The following is a 12,773-nucleotide window of genomic DNA, read 5'->3' as shown; positions in this document are numbered from 1 at the left end:
GAGCCTAGTAAGTCTTCATGCCATTTCAACTTACTACTGTTGTGGTTGGCCAGTATTTAGTCATATGGTCAAACCAAACTATAAGGGCAACTAGGAAATGTCATCTTTTAGGTGGGTGACTAACAATTTACTAAATCGCATTCTGTTATGAAGGCTATCAAAGGGAGAATAGGTATGAGGAGGAGGCTATAATTCTCACCACAATGAGCATAAGAGTTAACCACTTTCAGTAGAATAGATACTCTAGTTACAATGGACAGAATATATTGATAGTTCAGTGATGAAATCCACTCTGATTATTGTTTACTTCCGAGTGATTTATGAAGCTAAGAATACTATATGCCACTTAAATATATGGTTGCTTTCTTATACTATTAAGATAAATTTAGGGCCTCCCTCGTGGCGCAAGGGGTTAAGATGCAGCCTATGAAGCCATCTGCAGCCACTGCAGCAAGAGTTCAAGCCCCGGCCAGGATGCTACCCACATAGTGCGGCAGACCTCTCCTGTCTTGCCCGCTGCTCCCCTTAGCAGTGTATTTCAGACAGTCTGCCTGTTCTGTTCCCTACTCTGTCTCTGGTTCATCCTCTCACCCCCTGCATCTCTGGCCTGTACCCCAGTTCTTGTGTACATAAATAAATAAATCTTTTTAAAAAAATAAATTTAGAAGTAACTATAATTTTTATCCAAACTAAAATGATGCTTTATTTTGAAGGGTATCTTTAAATACATATATATAGATTGATAGCCTTATTGATATAATGAAATTTTTATATTAACAAACAGAGTGTATACTTTGGCAATGGCTCTTTAAGTTACTTGGTGAGTGATTCACAGATGAGTGTTGAGCTGCCTGAAGTTCTTGTTTACTAGATAGATTTTAGGCTTCCCTCCTCTCTAAATATTCTGGTTTCATAAGTTTGGGTGGGAATTGGGAAGGTCTTTGAGTGATTCTGATTCACATTGGTGAACTATTGTATTAACTCTTTATTTAACACTCTTTTGATCTTGATGTGGACCGGTTGGCTTCCTGTTCAGAGTCTGTACACTGTGACTTTGGTAATAACTTGCTATTCTAATTCTTTTCACTTATTTGGATGCCTAATTAAAATTAGTAGATAAACCATTGTGAATTCACCATCATTGTGGAAAAATAGCTCAAGACCCTTATCCTCCTCATGGTAGCTAAGGTGAGTGATTTTACAATGTAAAGAACACATGATTAAAACAGATTTCAAGTAAATATATGTTTTTCATTTTCCTTCTTACTTTTTATTCTTCACACTTTTAGCATTGTCACTGCAGGCTGAAATTCACTGTGGCTAGATATGCATATAATGCAGAGTGTGAAGCAAAAACAGAAAGAGAAAATTTTGTTTTAGGAACTGGGACTTGATTATAGTCATGCTAATCCATGACCACAGAATGAAATCTGTTTTAATCAAGCAGTTTGCTTTTACTTGAAGGATAATTCATACATAATTACTTGGCCTTTTATGACATTGACAAAATGTTTACAAATGAATTAGTGTTTTTGCTTTGAAATTATAACATTTAAAAAATTTGAAGACATCTAATGGATATAGTAATGATAGAGGAAAAGAGTAAATTGTTAATTATTAATTTATATATGTCATAAATTTGCACAATTGCACAAGTTTATATAAAGTGAAATGGAAGACACTGACTATTCAGTTTTCTTTTACATTTCTTTCTATGTACATTTCATGTGTATTTCATTTAAATTTCATGTAAAATTGATGACTTGTGATTTTCAGTACTTAAAAAAATCTGCTTTGTGATTTTAATGGGGGACAGTTTGTCTGATAAATTGCGACCATATTGGCTGCCTTAATGTTTTTATTTTATTGATACCTTTAAAATTGCACCTTTAAAAGAAATCAAGGTTGTTCCGTATCGTACTGAATATAGTATTTAAAGCAAGAGCGTTATAAAGCAAGATTTCCTTACCCACGTCTTCTATGAAAACAGACAGCTAAAGTTAACAATATAAATAAATTAATGGGACATTGTTTGTTCCTATTGTTTTCTGGTATAATTTTCAAGTTAAGAAATAGTATATGCTATTTTTTTATTTTTTTAAGTTTTGACCTAGAGGAGGAAAGACAGTCTTTCAGTTCTTTATTTTTTCTTTTTGGGGTCTCTGTTATATCACAATTACAAATTCAGTTTCAAGATGACATCAAACTATATTCTTGTATTCTTGGTGGAAATGTTTCTTGCAACATAAGCATTTTAGCCTTGTTGTGGCCTTTATACTTCAGTAAGAACAATACACCTTCATGAAAGTAAGGAAAGTAAGCTTATGTGATATCAACCATCATTTTTTCAGAGAACACCCAAGTTCTGGTGCATGCTCCACTATTTGGTGGTTTTATAATCTGAAGAGTACTTTTACCTTACTAAGTCTTTGGTCTTCATCTGAAATGTTGTCATATGGGATTTCATTTGGGAACATACCTGAATGTAATTATAGAGCACCTAAATGAGACACAGAAAGTTGATATTGCAACCTGATTTTAGTCACCACATATACAAAACCTTGTAATATATTTTTCACTTTCACCAAGCCTTTGAAATTGTTTGGAAGAAACTTCTGGATTTGTTTTCCTTCTGTATTGTTTATCCTCCATCTCCTTGGGGAACTTGCTTCATCAATCATCCTCTCTTCCATAACTTCATCCACTTCCTTTCTATGAGTATTTTCCCCCTAACCTGTAAACAAGTTCCCTCTCTCCTAGGGCCTATGTTGGACCCCCAGCTTCTCTTATTTTAATACAGCTGCTTTAAAGGAGCAGTACAATTTTGTGTCTCTGTCTTCCTGCCTTCATTCACCCCACTGCAGTCTGACTTTTGCCCACTTCTGTTCCACTTAAACACATTCGTGTGATGAGGACGAAAGTGTATGATGTTTCAGTGGGTTCCTTTCATTTATCTTATCAGACCTTTCTCTTTTATTTGATACCATTGACTGCTCCAACTATTCTGAAAGACTGAAGGTTTTCCCTCCACCTTTCTCTCTTAGCTTCCTCAATGGACAACTCCTCCTTTTTCCCTTAGCATTTTATTTTCTCAGAGGATTAATTCACTGGTTCTTTCTAGATATTTTCTTCCTAGATCATCTAGGAATCTTACATTCAGGGTTTTGTTTAACAGCTAAATGGTGGTAATTCTCAAATCTCTTCAACTCTGGCTTTGAACATTAACTTTAGGGTTATATATTTAACTTTATGCTGATAACTCATAATCACTTCAAGTTCAGTATGTCCAAAACTTAACTCATTTTCTTCTCTCCCACACAGGGTCATCTTTCTTAAGTATTCCTTATCACTTAATGACAACATTATCCTACCTGGTCATTCAAGCAAAATTCTAATTAGTCACTAATTTGTACCATTTTACCTGTTAATATTTTTCAAATATGCCTCTTTTCCATATATACTTCAAATTTCTTAGGTCAGGCCTCCATTATCTCTCTCTGGATTACCACTGTAGTGTATACATTTCTCTCCTTGCCTCTTGTATGACCACTTCAAGCCCACATGTATGTAGCTCCCTTCTGTTGCCACTCTGATATATAAAATCTGATGCTGTCATTACCTTCTTTCAAATGCTTTATTGTCAAATTTTTGTAGGTTCACTACTGTAAAGAACAAAAGAAAGTAAAAAACCAAACACTTCTTTCCATTGAGGACTTTCTAATGATGATGTGACTTGAAGCATCACTGCCCCTCCTATTTCACACCCCTGCCACATACATTTTTCCCAGTGTGTAAGACACACTCCATTCCATGTCCTCAGTGCTACCTCATGCCTATGCACCAGCCCTGTCTGTTTCAGAGTTTATTTTCTGAAAATGATAGTCATAAAAATCTCTATTAAAAATTGGAAACTTATTTTCCATGTTGCATTGCTCTAGGTTACATTTGGAATGAGAGGAGTTGCTTTACTCACAGAGATTTACAAGGCAGCTCCCAGGACTGTTTGGATAGAGTGGAGGGAGTGACTATCTTTTCCCAGACTTTACATAAGTCTCTTCATTTTCCAAAGGCTGCTGGTTTCTTCACTCCCAGGAGAGTTTTCTGAAATTGACTCCAGAAAGTAGAAACTGGTGTAGGATGTGGGCACATTATTCATACTCATATTTTCCTGACTTCACTGCAATTTTCTTTCTTCTCAGTTTTTAAAACTTAAATAAAATGATGGATTTGACTTGGAAAGAGGTATGCCTTTTGAATTTTACCAGATAATTTGTAACTATGAATTCCTTTAATTAAATCTTTGATATTAAGTGTGGCTGTTCTGTGAGCATCAGCTTTAGATCTTTTCATTATGGAATTCTAAAAATATGGGTGGCAGTTTATTTATAGAGATTTAATATTTTCAGTTATCTTAAGTAGCAGTTAACATGCTTATTATTTGCTCTCTGAAGAAGAAAAGTAGAAGACCTCTTAGATTTTATCAGAGAGTTTGTCCGCAGCCTTAAGTTGCTAAAAAACAAAGCAAAACACACAACAAACCAAGAAACCGTTTTTCTTTCTCACCCTTCACCATTTCCCCTTAAATCTCAATCTTTACTGAGTAGATTAGGCATCACCGTTCAGGCCATCTGCTTTTCTTCATAAATGCAGTAAAAGTAAGCTGATTTTTGTTGAGAAACAACTAATAACTTCCAGAACCAATGGTGTTCTCAGTAGCTTGGGAAGATTTCAGTGTACTTAGAATGTGTTTTATTAAAAAAAAAAAAAGGTGGAGTAATTCTTTTTTTTTTTTTTAAAGATTTATTTATTTATTTTATTATTATTATTATTTTTTTATACAAGCACTGGGTACAGTCAGAAGCGGGGGAGGGTGAGCGAATTCACCAGAACCAGAGTGGGGAGCAGAGCAGGCAGAAGGACCAAAGTACACTGCTGAGGGGAGCAGCGGGCGGCAGGAGAGGTCTGCGCGCCATGTGGGACCCTCCTCCGGTGGCCAGGGAGCAGCCGGAGATCGAACCGGCGCCGCAGAGGCTGCAGGCAGCTTCGCAATCCAGCGCTCAACCGCTGCGCCACCGGGGAGGCCCAATTCTTTTGTGTAGAAACTCAGACAAAATGGAAATAAGAGTTTTAATAGAGGTAAATCATAGATGCACTCAAAGTTACTATGATCATGTTTGTGTTAGGGTTCATGGAGGATGATGGAATGAAATTGAAATAGTATCTTTTGTAATTTGGTATCTTCAACAAACGAATATGTTTCACAAACTTGAGAAACTACCCTCATCTAGCTCCATTGTGCCTCTTCCACATATGTTCCTTGGATGCAGTGTTGCTAAAGTCCGAGGAGGATGAGCAGTCCAGTTCTAGGAAAACAATTTCGAATTAAATGACTTAACTTATTTTATCTTAATTTAATTTTTTAGGTAAATATGCTTTCAATTCCCTTTCTGTTTGAAAGAAAGGCATTGAGGATTCCACATCAGAATTAGGTTTCATAATGCAGCTCCATCTGGATGTCACTTTCCCAAATTTTGCTTCAAATACCAGACTTTTTCTTCTAGTCTGACCTCCTGTCAGAAGTTACTTCTGTGGTGTCCTCTTCTCTCCTACTCCATGGGGAAGTAATACACTCCACATGCTCTTTCCAGTTAATGATAAATGCATAATTTTAAATAATATTATTCTTCTCTAATGTGAACTCAATATATGGTAATTTGTCTTTTAAGACATCTATTTATTTAAGATATTATGGTAATTTGCCTTTTAAGATATTTGTTTTTTCACCAGAATCAGCTGCAATCTTGGCTTATGGTGAAAACCTTGGTATCAGATGATTTTGTGGTTCACACTAGAGGTGATGAAGCACAGATGGACATTCTGTACTTGTCTAGAGAGGGGTCTGCATTCAAGACATTAGCATCACCTCAAATCGATTCAAATAGAAATTGAGGTTGCCTAAGGAAAATAAAAATGGAAATTTACTCTCTGGATACCCATTATCTCTGAAGAGAACTTTTTGTTTCTTCAGGATAGAACCCTGTGATTGCACATCATATGCAGAGCATATGTGCATGGAAAGTTGGGTTCTCTGGAGAGTCACAAGGGTACCAATTAATAGTTCTCAGGTAATCTCATTGAAATACACTTAAAGTAAGCCTTGAAGCTGTGAGGCTTCTTAACCATACCTTTATTCTGTCTTGTGGGATTTATTTAAAGAATTTCATAGAGGTTTGGGAAACTTGTGATATCTCTTAATTTTTGTTTTATGATGCTGCCTTTTTTATTGTAAAACAGTCATTTGAGAATAAATAAATACATAAATAAATAAATAAGCACCATCAGATTACTATACCTCTATTCTTTCGATTTCAACATTTATACTGTCAATCAAGCTTATAGGCAGTAGGAGTAGAGCATTGTTCCACAGTGAGATTTTTTTTTTTTTGATTTTGGGAAATTCCTTCAGTTGTCCAACCATTTTCTACATTTAGAGCTTTGGATAGTTATGAATTTCTACATTTAGAACTTGCCCTTTTCCATTTAGTTGTATCAAAGAAGGTGTTTCCATAGTCTCACTTTACCATTTGCAAGTTTGTGACTAAGCAAGTTACTGCTCTTTCAAATTTGGCTTTCTCATTTGCATATTGTAAACAGAATTAACACTCATAGCATTTTATGGGCCTAGAAGAAAAGTGGATATTATTAGTACTTTAAGGATGGATTTCCTGATTGTGACATTATAGATTGTTTTCTCCATAACAGACCATATCAGCCTACGTTTAATAGGGAAAAGGATTGGAGAAGCAGAGACTCCTAGACTCTTGGGCAGAATGGGAGTAGGAGGAGAGCTTAAGGAGAAGTTTAATTGGGAGATCTGAAATGGCAATAAGGAAATAGTAATCCATTTTTATTTATCTTATGTGTGTCCCTTGGGCCAGACTTATATACAACTTTGATTATTTACAAAGCAGGTCAGGAAATGTAAGCCAGTAAATGCCTGAAAGTTATGCTTTCACAAATTTGGTGCTACATATGCTTTTTTAATTTTATTATTTTTTTATAATATAATAATTTTGGCCATTGTTTGCCCATTTAATCCAGGTAGAGTTGTTCAAGAAAAGTAAACTATGCTCAATACATAGAACATCTGTTTACTTTCCTGATACTTTACTGGTCAAGTGGATTTATTTGAACCCTTGGGCAGTGTTTTTGAGAGGGATAGTATACACCTCCACCTGGGTGGTTTATGAAGAGAAGGAGTTGTATGAGCTCACTCAACTTCTATCAACTTAACATTCAACAGGGCCCTGAGTCACATGTCTGGTATAAAGTCCTGACTCTTTCCTTGTAAATTCCCTATAAATATTATGTGGTGGAGCTTTAGTCACCACATTTATAAAACAGGGGAATACTTCATTATTTTACTATCTCATAGGTTCAAAACAAATAATTTATGTTTCTGTGGAATTATGTCAGCTAAAAAGTCCTATGTAAGAATAGTGCTGTTATTTTGCCATGGCTAGAACATAATGAAGATTTAGCTAACTCCAAAATAAATGCTTTTAAATAAATGATAAAGTTAATACACGAAAGGAATATGACTTCATAGATAAGAAAAAAAAAGCAAAGTTGGTTCTTTCTATCCCAAATTAAAACCTTAAGGAAAATAAAATGCCCCATTTAAGTATCTATATAGAAGCTTCCCAAAGCCCCCCAAATAGAAATTAAATAGGAAAAAATAAGAATAGAAGCTTTGACTTGAGGATAAACAGAACACATGGAAAAACAAAATGTGATTTTTCTAATATAATTAGACTTTAGTCTCTCTCCAAGCAAAAATGTAGCTTCCTGGCAGAAAGCTAAATCACTATTATTATTACTTTTTCCCTATTCATCTCTCATCAGGAAGCCTGTCTCAAAATCAAAGTAAAGCTCTAAATGTCTGTTTGTAGCATGGTATCCCCTTTCCTTGGGTCAGAAGGTGACTTTGAGCTAGAAGTTTAAACTGGTGACAAATAGTCACAGCAATTCGAGCCAAGTGTTTAGACAAAGGTTCCATCATCTCTAAGTAGCCTGTCTACTTTCTGGTATATTTTAAGACTCTCTGCTTGTACAGAGAGAAACATGCAGTTAAAGAGATGAGGGCCTCAACTAAATAGACTGTTACTTTCCATCATGAATGAATTGTTAAAATGATTTTAAAGAAAAGCTTCTAAATTAAAACTGGACCAGGACACAGGAAATCTGCATTCTAATTGTAGCCTTATCATGAACCAACTTGGTGATTTTGTGGAAGTGACTTAAATGTTCTGAACCTCAGATTCCTCCTCTGTAAAACCTATGATGTATTATCCAGGGCCATTTTTTGCTTTGAAAGTCTGTGACTATAGAATGTTGATGTAAAGTTACTTCACATAGGTCCAGGTTGTGCACAAATACTGTGGACCACCTCATGCACATTTTGGTAGGTTGAGACATTATGCATAAACTCTGTAGGTAATATGTTCCATAGTTTTAAATAAAAATTTGAAGTTTTCATCCAAGTTTCTAGTTATTTCCTTAACTATGGTTCATTTAAGGAACACGCCTCCCAGCTTGTAACTGTGGAAAGCCATCTGCTTTTCAGTGAATGGCTTTACCATAAAATTGCCAGATTGTTGAAAAAAGGAGATGATTATGAAAGAAAATCAAAATTATCTGTTATTAAATTCTGAGTATCTCAGATTACCTTTGAACTTTCCAGTTAGAAAATATGTAAATGTGTCATGTGTTATGTTTTATTATTACCACTATACCACTATAAGACTTAGTGTTCCCAAAGTATTTTGTGCTGGATGGGATCAGGATTTAGTGTGTGCCTTCCTAGACCTTACCCTTCTAGTTGATGGATGTGTCTTTGCTGTGGAAACACTGTTTACTTCTAATAATCTACTGAATCTATTATATTGATATTCAGCTTGCTAAGATTTTGTTGAGGGTTATTTTATCTGTGCCCATCAAGAATATCCATCTGTACTGAATTTAGTGATGTTTTTGTCTGCTTTGATATCAGAGTAAAAAACACCTCATGAAATCTGGAAGCATTCTCTCTTCCTCAGTTTTTGAATTTACCTTTGAAGGCTTGGTGGAACTCATTATTGCAGTCTGGTCTGGGCTTTTGTTTTTGTGGAGACTTTGGATTAATATTTCAAATTCCTTGCTGGTAATTGGTCTATTCAGGTTTCCTTTTCTTTTCTTTTTTAGAAGAATGGGGGTGTGGGCCAGAGGTGTTGGGGTGGTGGTGAGAGGATTCACCAGAGACAGAACAGTGGGGAGCAGAACAGGCACATTTACTGAAATACACCGCCAAGGGAGCAGCGGGCGAGACAGGAAAGGTCTGCTGTGCCATCTGTGGGTTAGCTTCCTGGCCAGGGATTAAACTCAGGCTGTAGAGGTAATAGCACTGAGACTTATAACCCGTAGGCCACCAGGAAGGCCCCCGGTTTTCTGTTTCTTTCCAACTCAGTCTTGGAGGGTTGTATGAGTCTACGAATTCATCCATTTCTCTAGATTATGCAATTTATATGGCTACAGGTGTGCATAATAGTCTTCTGTTATCCTTTATATTTCTGCCATGCCATAACTTCTCTTTTATTTATGATTGAATTTATTAAAGTTTTCTCTGATTTTTTGTTCCTGAACCTAGCTAAAGATTTTTTTTATCGGTTTATCTAGTCAAAGAACCAACTCTTGGCTACATTGATCTTATGTGTAAGATTTTTGCCCCCTTTCTCTCCTCATTTTTAACAGAAAAGTTGTTCCTTTTGTTGCTGTTCCATAAGTCTCATGCTATCTTAATTTTTTAAAATAAGTCTTTATTTTTGATGATCTTTTGGATACTTTCTGCTGCTCAGTCTGCCAAGTTGGTAATATGGTCCTCTGACTTGTTACATCTACTGCTGAGTTGATCTATTTACTATCTCTATGATTTCTATTCAGATTTGTTGTTTTCTTTTTTTTCATTTTTTTGTCTGCCCTTGCTATAGTTCTTTTTTTTTTTTTTAAATCCATTGTTCTCCTAATTTCAATGAGCATCAAGACTGTTGCTTTGAAGTCTTCTTCCAGTAGTTTGCTTAGTTCTGTTGTATGACAATGTTTTTTCTTGGATTTTGTCTTGGCTCATTGATTGGGGTGAATTACTCTGGCTTCTCATTTTGTTTGGTGCTCTGTATTTATTTCTATAGATAGGCTAAACAACATTCCTTCCCAGTCCTGCTGTAACAATATTAAGTATTGAAATTTGCAGAGCACTGGCACAAGATGTTGATCTTGAATGCTGTGCTTTCTGTGTTTGTATTGGTTGATGCCTCATTACCAATCAGAATGACTGGAGCTGAAGAGTCAGCTTGGGAGTGGTGGTCAAAGAATCCAACCAATAGAGTTGAGTTCAGGGAGGTAAGAGATGAGGAGGTTGCTATTGTAGAGGGCCAAGAGCACATGCTAGCCTGAGTGGTGCAGCTTTTTGAGCCAGGGGAGGGATCTATAATCACCATCAGCTTAAGGAAGACTGCTCTCCCAGAAGCTCCAGACTGAAACTGACCCTTCAGCTGTAACCTAGTTCTAATCTGAGTAGGTTTTCAATCCCTCCCTCCCTCTTTCCCCTCCAGATGCTTTAGTTCTGTAGTCAGCTTTCAAAGGATAGTATTTTTTTCCCCCGAATTTAAGAATGTGTTTTAAACTTTTATTTATTTTTGTTATTTATTTTCTTACATCATTGTTATTTGATTTTTAAGTTTGTCTTTATCTGACTCTTGTTATTTTTTTTAAATTTTTTTTTGGGGGGAGTGCAAACTGGTTTATTTATTTATTTTTTTAAAGATTTCTTTATTTATTTATACAAACACTGGGTACAGTCAGAAGCACGGGAGGATGAGAGGATTCACCAGAGCCAGAGCAGGGAACAGAACATGCAGACTGACGAAATACACTGCTGAGGGGAGCAGCAGGCGGCAGGAGAGGTCTGCGTGCCATGTGGGACCCTCGCCGGTGGCCGGGGATTGAACTGGCGCTGCAGAGGCTGCCGGCAGCTTCGCAGCCCAGCGCTCAACCGCTGCGCCACCAGGGGGGGCCCTATCTGACTCTTATTTTAGTTATTCTATATTCCACATATTAGTGGTGCCATCCATTACTTATCTTTCTTCTGATTTATTTCACCTATCATTATCCCTTCCAGCAGCATCTATGTTGCTGCAAATGGCAGTTTATCTGTTTTTATTGCTGAGCATTATTCCATATCTTCTTGATCCACTCATCTGGTTTGGAGCACTTACATTGTTCCCATAACTTGGTTGTTGAATATAGTGCTGCAATAAATGTGGAGGTGTACGTTTCTTTCAATTTTGAAATGTTTTTGAATGTTTTAGGTAGATGCCTAGGAGTGGAATTGCTGGGTATTATGGTAGATCCATTTTTAATATTTTGAGACACCTCCACACTGCTTTCTATAAAGGATGGACTGGTTTGCCTTCCTACCGGCAATGTAGAAGGGTTCTTATTTCTCAGTATCTTAACCAACACTTGTTCTGGTCTTTCAATATGGAAAATTCTCACAGGTGTGAAGTGGTATCTTATTGTGGCATTAATTTGTATTTCTCTAATAAGTGATGATGAGCATTTTTTCAAGTGCCTGCTTTCAGTCCATTTGTCTTCAGTGGAGAAGTGTCTGTTTAGTTCTTCTGCCAATTTTTTTGATTGGGTTACTTGTTTTCTTTTTGATGAATTGTATGAGTTCCTTGTAGGTCTTTGATATCAGTCCCTCGTCAGATATATGGTGTGCAAATATTTTCTCCTATTCAGTAGGGTGTCTTATCATTTTAGTTATTGTTTCTTCCACTGTGCAGAAGCTTTTTAGTTTGATGCAGTCACAGTTATTTGTGTTCTTTTCATTTTCTTTGTTGTTGGGGTCAGATCCCTAATGACATCACTTAAGTGTTTTGCCTGTTTTACTATGTATTTAAGTCTTACATACAAGTCATGTATCTATTTTGAATTGATTTTTGTGGATGATGTGATTCTTTTGCGTGCAGCTGTCCAGTTTTCCTAATACCAGTTATTGAAGAGGTTGTTCTTGTTCTAATGTATGTTCTTGGCTCCTTTGTCATAGATTAACTATCTATTTAGGTGTAGATTTATTTCTGGGCTCTCAATTCTACTCCATTGGTCTGTGTGACTGTTTTTGTTCCTATACCAGACTGTTTTAATTATTATGGCTTTATAATATGGTTTGAAGTCTGGATTAATGATACCTCCATTCTTTTTTATTTTTGTCAGCATTTCTTTGGCTATTTGGGGTCTTTTGTGATTCCATATGAATTTCAGTAGTGTTTGTTACAGTTCTTTGAATAATGCTATTGGTACTTTTATTGGGATTGCTTTGACTCTGTACATTGCTTTGGGTAGGATGTCCATTTTAACAATGTTGATTCTTTCAACCTCTGAGCAGGGAGTATTTTTCAATTTCTTTGTGTCTTCTACTTCTTTTAATGATATATTCTAGTATTCTTGAATAGATCTTTTATCCTCTTTGTTGGGTTTACCCCTCAGAATTATTTTCAATCCCTTAATTTATTCATTAATTCAGCAAATATTTACTGAGTACCTATTATTTACCAGGCATTTTGTTGGATGATAAATAAATAATATATTATTCTTGCACTCAAGGACCTAATCTTCTAATGGGGACAAGTAAAAATTATGGACAATACTTTGTGGTGTGTGCTGTGAAGAAGGCAGAC

At 36.0% G+C, this 12,773-nt stretch overlaps 1 protein-coding gene across 3 annotated transcripts in view; it reads left to right on the top strand.

The window, feature by feature from the left end:
* COL5A2 (collagen type V alpha 2 chain) overlaps positions 1-12,773 on the top strand; it is a 202,444-nt gene that overhangs the window by 77,254 nt on the left and 112,417 nt on the right. The gene's annotated exons all lie outside the window — the stretch shown is intronic.

Source organism: Talpa occidentalis, unplaced genomic scaffold (genome assembly GCF_014898055.3).
Source record: "Talpa occidentalis isolate TD23 unplaced genomic scaffold, MPIMG_talOcc4v2.1 talOcc4.3, whole genome shotgun sequence".
Taxonomy (NCBI): Eukaryota; Metazoa; Chordata; class Mammalia; order Eulipotyphla; family Talpidae; genus Talpa; species Talpa occidentalis.
The sequence above is the reverse complement of the archived record's forward strand: the minus strand, read 5'-3'. Positions and strand labels throughout refer to the sequence as shown.